Source organism: Mandrillus leucophaeus, unplaced genomic scaffold (assembly GCF_000951045.1).
Source record: "Mandrillus leucophaeus isolate KB7577 unplaced genomic scaffold, Mleu.le_1.0 Scaffold550, whole genome shotgun sequence".
Classification (NCBI taxonomy): domain Eukaryota; kingdom Metazoa; phylum Chordata; class Mammalia; order Primates; family Cercopithecidae; genus Mandrillus; species Mandrillus leucophaeus.
The window spans coordinates 1,130,710-1,139,836 of NW_012105920.1; positions in this window are offsets into that span (position 1 = coordinate 1,130,710).

A 9,127-nucleotide genomic window follows, 5' to 3' on the forward strand; every position below is an offset into this window, starting at 1 on the left:
CATGATTGATTTTGAAATGTGAGGAGATGAGATTTGGGAGGGGCCAGGGCAGAATGATATGGTTTGGCTGTGTCCCCCGCCAAATCTCATAATGAATTCCCACGTGTTGTGAGAGGAACCTGGTGGGAGGTAATTGAATCATGGGGGCAAATCTTTCCTGTGCTGCTCTGCTAATAGTAAGTCTCATGAGATCTGATGGTTATTATAAGGGGGAAGTTTCCTGCAGAAGCTCTCTCGGCCTGCTACCATACATATAAGACATGACTTGCTCCTCCTTGCCTTCCCCAACCACATGGAACTGTAAGTCCAATTGAAACTCTTTCTTTTGTAAATTGCCTGGTCTTGGGTATGTCTTTATCAGCAGTGTGAAAATGGACTAATACAATTGGTTTGGGATGTGCCTGGATAGAGGGGCTTAAAAAATCTCCCTAGGTGATTCTAATGTATAGCCAAGGTTGAGAGTCATTAGCTTAGATTCCTCAGGATTTACTGAGAGGGGTGAGGAGTAAATATCAGGAAAGAAATGGGGCCAGGAAGGAGAGAAATGATTGCTGGGACTGATGAAAAATAGTGTCTGCCTCTCTCATGCATCTTTATCAAAAGTAAAGTATGCTTCATTCATTTTTTCATTGAATCCTTTCCTTTTTCAGTAATTTTTGGGCTTCTACAATGTTTAGGAGATGAGAAATCAAAGGACACTGTTAGGAAATTAGAAGAAGTTATATAGGTCAAATAAAATAGAAAAAGTATACTGCCTCCAGGCAAACACAACCCCAAGGCACGGGGCTTGACTAGGGAAGAAAAGGCTGGATTTCAGCCCTCATTCGCTCCTTTGACTAGGCATCCTCATGCAGTGTGCAAACTCAGCTGTGCAAGGAAGCCAAAAGCATCCAAAGATAAACAGGACACAGGTCCTGCCTGTCAAGACCTCATCATCTCTTGGCCAGGTGCAGTGACTCACGCCTGTAATCCCAGCACTTTGGGAGGCTGAGGCGGGTGGATCACGAGGTCAGGAGATCGAGACCATCCTGGCTAACACAGTGAAACCCCATCTCTACTAAAAAACACAAAAAAATTACCTGGGCATGGTGGCGGGCGCCTGTAGTCCCAGCTACTCGGGAGGCTGAGGCAGGAGAATGGTGTGAACCCAGGAGGCAGAGCTTGCAGTGAGCCGAGATCATGCCACTGCACTCCAGCCTGGGGGACAGAGCAAGACTCCATCTCAAAAAAAAAAGACCTCATCATCTGAACCAGGGAAACAAGAAGTAAACATACTGACTGCTTTTGATAGTTTAAGATCCATCCTAGGGGTAGTCATAGACAGTAGAAGGCATCTGAAAGTTATATTGTTAGATTACACGTTGCATTTTTTCAGGATACAAATGCTTTTAATTTTTTTAGCCAATTTTCTAACTAGAAGAGTAATTATATACACATATATATTTTAGAAGACAAGTTCTCACTCTGTCGCCCAGGCTGAAGTGCAGTGATGTAGTGGGGTGATCATAGCTCCTTGTAGCCTCGACTTCCTGGTTGCAAGAGATCCTCCCATCTCAGCCTTTTGAGCAGCTGGGACTACAGGTGCTCACCACCACACCTGGATGATGTTTTAACTTTTGTTTTGTTTTGTGTTGTAGAGATGGGGTCTCCCACTGTGTTGCCCAGGCTGGTCTTGAACTCCTGGGCTCAAGTGATCCTTCTGCCTTGGCCTCTCACAGTGCTGGGATTATAGGTAGGAGCCACTATGCCCAGTCTTGCATATCCTTATGTAATGACATCCTGCACAGCACTAATTCATTAGAAGGTTTTTTGTGTTTTTGAGACAGGGTCTCACTCTGTCACTCAGGTTGCAGTACAGTGGTGTGATCTCAGCTCGCTGCAACCTCTGCCTCCCGGGTTCAAGCAGTTCTCCTGCCTTAGCCTCCTGAGTAGCTGGGATTACAGGTGCACATCACCATGCCTGGCTAACTTTTGTATTTTTGGTAGAGGTGGGTTTTCGCCATGTTGGTCAGGGTGGTCTCGAACTCCTGACCTTAGGTGATCCACCCACCTCAGCCTCCCAAAGTGCTGGGATTGCAGGCGTGAGCCACTGCACCCGGCCACAGTCTTAAAAAATAAAATAATTTTTAAAACTTTAAATGTTAAAAAAAAACGAAAACCAAAACTCTTCACAGTATTTGTTAAAAGTCTTTCTTTTCCCTGCTCTGAGAGTACTGAGCATGGATGCGTCTCAGCCCAGGAGAGCTGGTGGTGCTTCCCACCCAGAGCCACTGAGCCTAAGCAAGTGCGGTGAAGGCACAGCTCTCAGCCAATGAGTCTCCTATGCATTCTGCCTGGTTGAGTGAGTTCTGTGGCTCTCTAGCTTCTTTTTGCATTTATTTTGTCTCTGGCAAGTAGTTCTGACCCGCGAAGCCTGGCCGTAGAAGTAATAGGGCTGCAACTATTTCAGAGAAGCTAAGGGAAAATATGTTGGATTTTAACAGAGACTGAAGGGGCTTGCAAGGAAACAGTCCAAAAAGAGAGATAGACAGGTCAGTGAGGATTGTGAGAGTCCTCTGACTGCATGAAGGAAATAGAGATGTCACCACGCCTCAAGAGAACTGACAGGAAGAATTATGGCTTCAAGTATGATATGGTTTGACTCTGTGTCCCCACCCAAATCTCAACTTGAATTGTACTCCCATAATTCCCACATGTTGTGGGAGGTACCTGGTGGGAGATCATTTGAATCTTGGGGGAATTTCCTCCGTACTGTTCTTGTGATAGTGAATAAATCTCACAAGATCTGATGGTTTTATCAGGGGTTTCTACTTTGCATCTACCTCATTTTCTCTTGCCACTGCCATGTAAGAAGTGTCTTTCGCCTCCCGTCATGATTCCGAGGCCTCCCCAGCCATGTGGAACTGTAAGTCCAATTAAACCTCTTTTTCTTCCCAGTCTCGAGTATTCCTTTATCAACAGTGTGAAAACAGACTAATACAAAGCATGTCCATGACCTCAGGAGGCTTCGAGAGAAAGGACGAGCAATTGGCAGTGACTAATGCCCAGAACACCAGCAGAGGCCTGCACCAGCAGGGACTACTCAGAACTGATTTGCCTAATGCTCCTATTTCCAGAAGTGCTAAACAGAATATGCTCTATCTTTTGCCAGCTAATACTTTCAGAGTAGCAAGAATTAGCTCACCCATATCACGGGTTTTTTTAAAAAAGCAAGGGGCCGGCATGGTGGCTGAAGCCTGTAATCCTAGCACTTTGGGAGGCCGAGGTCGGGGTATCACCTGAGGCCAGGAGTTCAAGATCAGCCTGGCCAACATGGTGAAACCTTATCACTACTAAAAATACAAAAACTAGCCAGGCGTGGTTGTGCACACATGTAGTCCCAGCTACTTGGGAAGCTGAAGCAGGGGAATTGCTTGAACCCGGGAGGAGGAGGTTGTAGTGAGCCGAGGCCATGCCACTGCACTCCAGCCTGGGCAACAGAGCAAGACTCCATCTCAAAAAAAAAAAAAAAAAGTGAGGCATAGAAAAGCTAAGTCTTGAGAGGGACTGGGGAGCTGGGAAAGAAATTTGAAAAAAACACAGGTCACCTGCCACGCAGATGGGAGCTGAGGTAGTAGATTTGGTCTCCACATAAAATAAATTTTTCTTGCCAGGCGCGGTGGCTCATTCCTGTAATCCCAGCACTTTGGGAGGCTGAGGCAGGCGGATCACCTGAGGTCAGTTCAAGACCAGCCTGGTCAACATGGTGAAACCCCATCTCTACTAAAAATATAAAAATTAGCTGGGTGTGGTGGCAGGCACCTGTAATCCCAGCTACTTAGGAGGCTGAGGCAGGAGAATCACTTGAACCTGGGAGGCAGAGGTTGCAGTGAGCCGAGATTGTGCCATTGCACTCCAGCTTGGGGGACAAGTGTGAGACTTCGTCTCAAAAATAAAATAAAATAAAATTTTCTGTTTAACAATACACTGAGCCTTATAAGGTATGATTATTAGAATTATTCAATTATAACTGACCTTATAAGGTATGATTGTTAGAATTATTCAAGCAGTGTTGGTTTGACCAACACTCAAGGAAGCCATGCAAGGGGTCACACATTGGCTAGAAGGCTGGCCTATATCCAGGGTTCTTACCCCTAAGACCCCAAAGAAAGGGGATGTGGTGGCTCACGCCTGTAATCCCAGCACTTTGGGAGGCCAAGGCGGGTGGATCACTTGAGGCCTGGAGGTTAAGACCAGCCTGGCCAACACAGTGAAACCCCGTCTCTACTGAAAATACAAAAAATTAGCTGGGTGTGGTGGCACACGACTGTAGTCCCAGCTACTCAGAAGGCTGAGAGGCATGAGCATTGCTTGAACCCGGGAGGCTGAGGTTGCAGTGAGCCAAGATTGCACCACTGCACTCCAGCGTGGGTGACACAGTGAGACTCCGTCTCAAAAAAAAACAAAACAAAAAAGGAAAAAGAAGGGTGAGGACCCTTCTTTTCCTCTGAAAAATTCACATACTCATTGAATTGATAATTTATTGCTGCATAATAAATCACCCCAAGAACATAGTAGTTTCTTATCTCACAGCTTCTGTGCGTCAGGAATTTGGATGCAGCTTAGGTGGGTTATCCTGGCTCATGAGATTGAAGTGAATGTCCACCAGGGTTGCAGTTATCTAACACAGCAGCTGTCAGCTGGGGTAGGGGGGTGATTTTGCCCCTCAGGGGACATTTGTCAACATCTGGAAACATTTTTTACGGTCACTAAGTTGGGGGAGTACGCTATTGGCATCTAGTGGATGGGGGCCAGGGATGCTGTGATAGCTCCTACAGCACACAGCACAACTCCCCACAACAAAAATTATCCAGCCCCAGATGTCAATAGGGCACCCTGATCCAAAGGCTCAAATAGGGCTGCAGGGTCCCCTTCTGAGAAGGCTCACTCACACGGTGGGTAAGGGCTGTTGGTATGCTCCTAACATGGCAGCTGGCTTTCCCCTGAGCAAGTCAGCTAAGAAAGAGGGCAAGGGGGCCAGGTGCGGTGGCTCACGCCTGTAATCCCAACACTTTGGGAGGCCGAAGTGGGCAGATCACCTGAGGTCAGGAGTTTGAGACCAGCCTGGCCAACATGGTGAAACCCCGTCTCTACTAAAAATACAAAAATTATCTGGATGTGGTGGTGCATGCCTGTAGTCTCAGCTACTGGAGAGGCTGAGGTTGGAGAATCACTTGAACCCAAGAGACGGAGGTTGCAGTGAGCTGAGATTGCGCCATTGCACTTCAGCCTGGGTGATGAGAGCGAAACTCCATCTCAAAAAAAAAAAAAAAAAAGAAAGAAAGAGGGCAAGGGCCGGGGGGTGTGGTGGCTCACACCTATAATCCTAGCACTTTGGTAGGCTAACGAGGGCAGATTGCCTAGGTCGGGAGTTCAAGACCAGCCCAGGGAAAATAGTGAGATACCTGTCTCTACCAAAAGAATATGTATATATTAATAAAAAGAAAGAGGGCAACAAGGAAGCCTTTCATGATGAGTCTGTTAGAAGCAAGTTACTGAGTACAGTCTTCACTGAAGGGAGAGGACCTGGCTTCCACCAGTCTTTTTGTTTTTGTTTTGTTTTTCAACCCCTCTCCTTTGGCTTCCACCATTTGAGGAGGGTATCATCAAAGAATTTGTGGACATTTGAAAACCAGCAAGCCTATCCACAACACAATTCTACACATTAAGTTCAATGTCACAGATTCCAGAGCCTGCCCATGGAATCCCTAAATTAAATACCCCAAGATTCCTTCCAGCTCTATCAGATAAAATCTAGTAACTTCCAGTCAAGACATCTTCAAGGACAGGTTAAAAACTAACAAGCAGCAAAACCTTCAGGATTCTATCCCCAGCCCGTGTGTTCACATTATACCCTTCCTTTCCTCCTCCTCCTGGGCTTTCCTGCCAAGGTCCTTGCAACTTACTGTGTCACTGTATTTCATTCCAAAGCAGGACTGAGGGGCTGACATTTACGCATGAACCTTGAGACTCCACTTCAAGAGAAAGATTAGCTAAGGATTCAAGGATTCAAGACACCCCCTCCCCCCTACCTGTTAGACTTAATACAAGTAGGACTGACAATGTTGCAAGTAAAGGTAATTCTTATTGTCTGGTCAGAGGAAATGAGGTACAGCCAGGTTCAGCGATGCACAGATTCATGGATGTCATGGCTGATTTATTTAATTTCAGTCCATTCATTTATTTGCTTTCCATTAATCATGAGCAATATTCCCCTGGAATGGTGGTCCTAAGAGGGTTCTTGGAAAAAGAAAGCAGCGTCCATTTGATTTTTTAACTTAGTTCTCAAGATTTTCTAGAGAATCCTTTCTTGGTAGTGATTTTCTGTTTTCAAAATGGAGAAGGAGATGCTTATAGGCTTCTGGGTGTAAAATGGCTTCGTCAATCCAGCGCTTTGATGGATCAAAGAAGGGAGACAGTAATAGACTATTTGGTGACCCGCCCTTGAAGCGTCAGGGGATCTCAGTTGAGCACTTGGGGAAAAATACCGATGGAGCAGAGGGTTTTTAAAAACAGCGCCCAGGTGTTTTTCCTGGCCTAGAAATGCTGCCAGTTTTACTTCCTGCCACCCCTTTGATCACCTTTGGAACAAGCAGGGGCTGTGAAGAGAACAGTAAGGCTCAGGCACCGCCGTCCCTTGCCTTAGAAGTCCGAGTGTTACTGAGAGATGCTGACCAAATGGCGTCTGTGTGTCGGGGTGGTGGGGGGCCCTCCCTTCCCGGGGCCTCTCAGGATGGGAGAGGATGGTGCTTGTGGCGTGAAGGCACTGTGGAAGAGGAACAACGAGCCTACTCCTCAGGAAGCAGATACGACCTGTGGGTCCCTCACACATGGGCAACGAAACCTCTGTGTGTCCTCGTGCCCTAAGCTCACCCGCTGCCGGCCCCATTTATCACCCGAGAGTGAAAGACAGAACTGAGCACAGCATAGCCAGGTGGGTTCATTGCACAAACGGGACCCAAAATGGGACCCGAAACAGGAAGGTCCAGAGGTTTATTTATCAGTTAGGGTCTGGCTGTCACCCAGGCAGTGGTGCAAACACTGCTCACTGCAGACTTGACCTCCTGGGCTCAAGCAATTCTCCTGCCTCTGCCTCCCAAGTAGCTGGGACTTACAAGCCTATACCATCATGCCCGGCTAATTTTTTTGTTTTTTGAGATGGAGTCTCGCTCTGTGGCCCAGGCTGGAGTGCAGTGGCGCGATCTCAGCTAACTGCAACCTCTGCCTCCTGGGTTCAAGTGATTCTCGTGCCTCAGCCTCCCAAGTAGCTGGGATTACAGGTGCTCGCCACTACGCCCAGCTAATTTTTGGTATTTTTAGTAGACAGGGTTTCCTTATGTTGTGCAGGCTGGTCTTAAACTCCTGATCTCAAGTGATCCCCTGCCTTGACCTCCCAAAGTGCTAGGATTACAGAAGTGAGTCTCTGTGCCCGGCCTCCGGCTAACTTTTCAAATTTTTTTTTTTTGTTTGTTTGTTTTTGTAGAGACAGGGTCTTGCTGTGTTACCCAGGCTGGTCTCAAATTCTTGGCCTCGAGCCATCTTCCCGCCTCGGCCTTCCAGTGTTGCGATTAAGGCCTGAGCCACTGTACCTGGCGAGATCCTGGGTTCTGAAGAAGCCTTCTCGGGGTTCACTGAGGGTGTGGGGTTGTGCTGGGAACTCCACCCTGAACTTTGCACTCCTCAGGCCCATCCTGCCTCCTTCTCTCCTCTGCGGGAGGCCCTGACCCAGGCTTCCCCTCCAGGGCTGCAGCATGGGGCCCAGACTCCCCTGCTTCCCCTTCTTGCAGCTACTAAAGGCAAATAAACAGACCGTTTTACAACTCTAGAGTTTTCCTGCCTGTTGTTACGGGGGAGCAGGCAGCTGTTAGCAATCAGCAAACGTGGGCAAGTTCCTGAGGTGCCAGAACTGTACAGCGTTCTTATGGGGAGCCCTGCTCCACAGGCCACTGCTCCCTTATCTTCAATCAGCCGGCAGGTTTCCTGGTTTCCTCACCTCAGAGCCTACCTTTGGCCAAGGGGAACTTCTTCTCCACAAAACCCACGTCCCAGTCAGAAATCACAATAAGCCCTTTGGAAGTGATTCAAGCAGAAAAATGAGGGCCGCTTTGTTTCTCTCCAGCGGGTAATTATGCTCCTCCAGGGGATGAGGCCTGAGGAAGAAAGTTTCCTTAGAAACGGAGGCCAGCAGCAGTCTTTCAGGTGTGTGTTCTGGGAGTAAAGGCCAGGAGCTTCTTGGAGGTAACCAGCAATGGCAACGAGCTTGGCAACCTCGATCTGGCCAGTGCTACAGAGCCGGAGGAACCAGGAGATGCTTGCTGTGGAGAGGAGGCACCAGCAGAAGCCACCCCCAGGTGCCCACGTCCCCAGCCACAGTGCCTTCCGCCCTGGGCTGAGGGCACCACAGTTAACAAGGGGAAAGTGAAGGGACTTGGGAAACCCAGGCCCAGTGCTTATCTGTGGTAAACAGTAGGAGTAATGAGAGTGTGACAGGAAAACAGAGACTTCCCAATCCTATTTAAAGATTGACAGTTTTTATTATCTGATTGTACAGGCTTATTGTGAAAAAATGTGAAAAACCCCAAAGATAAAAATTACTCTTATGTTTACCACATACAGACTGCTACTTTCTCATTTTGGGGTTTTCTTCTCAATCCTTTTTTCTAAAATGCATGTTTTAATTTTTTTCTCACAAAATTACATCATGCATCAGGCAATGATGTGCCTGGCCAATTTTTGTATTTTTTTGGTGGAGATGGGGTTTCACCATTTGGCCAGGCTGGTCTTGAACTCCTGCTGGGATTATAGGCATGAGCCACGGCGCCCGGCCTAATCTCCATATTTTATCAAATTAATATATGTACATATAGTGTGATAAGCAAGTGCAGTAGTTGAAAGGTTTACAATAGAACGAGGGGCCGGGCACAGTGGCTCATGCCTGTAATCCCAGCACTTTGGGAGGCCAAAGCGGGCAGATCACCTGAGGTCAGGAATTTGAGATCAGCCTGGCCAACATGGTGAAACCCTGTCTCTACCAAAAATACAAAAATTAGCTGGGAGTGGTGGCAAGCACCTGTAATCCCAGCTACTC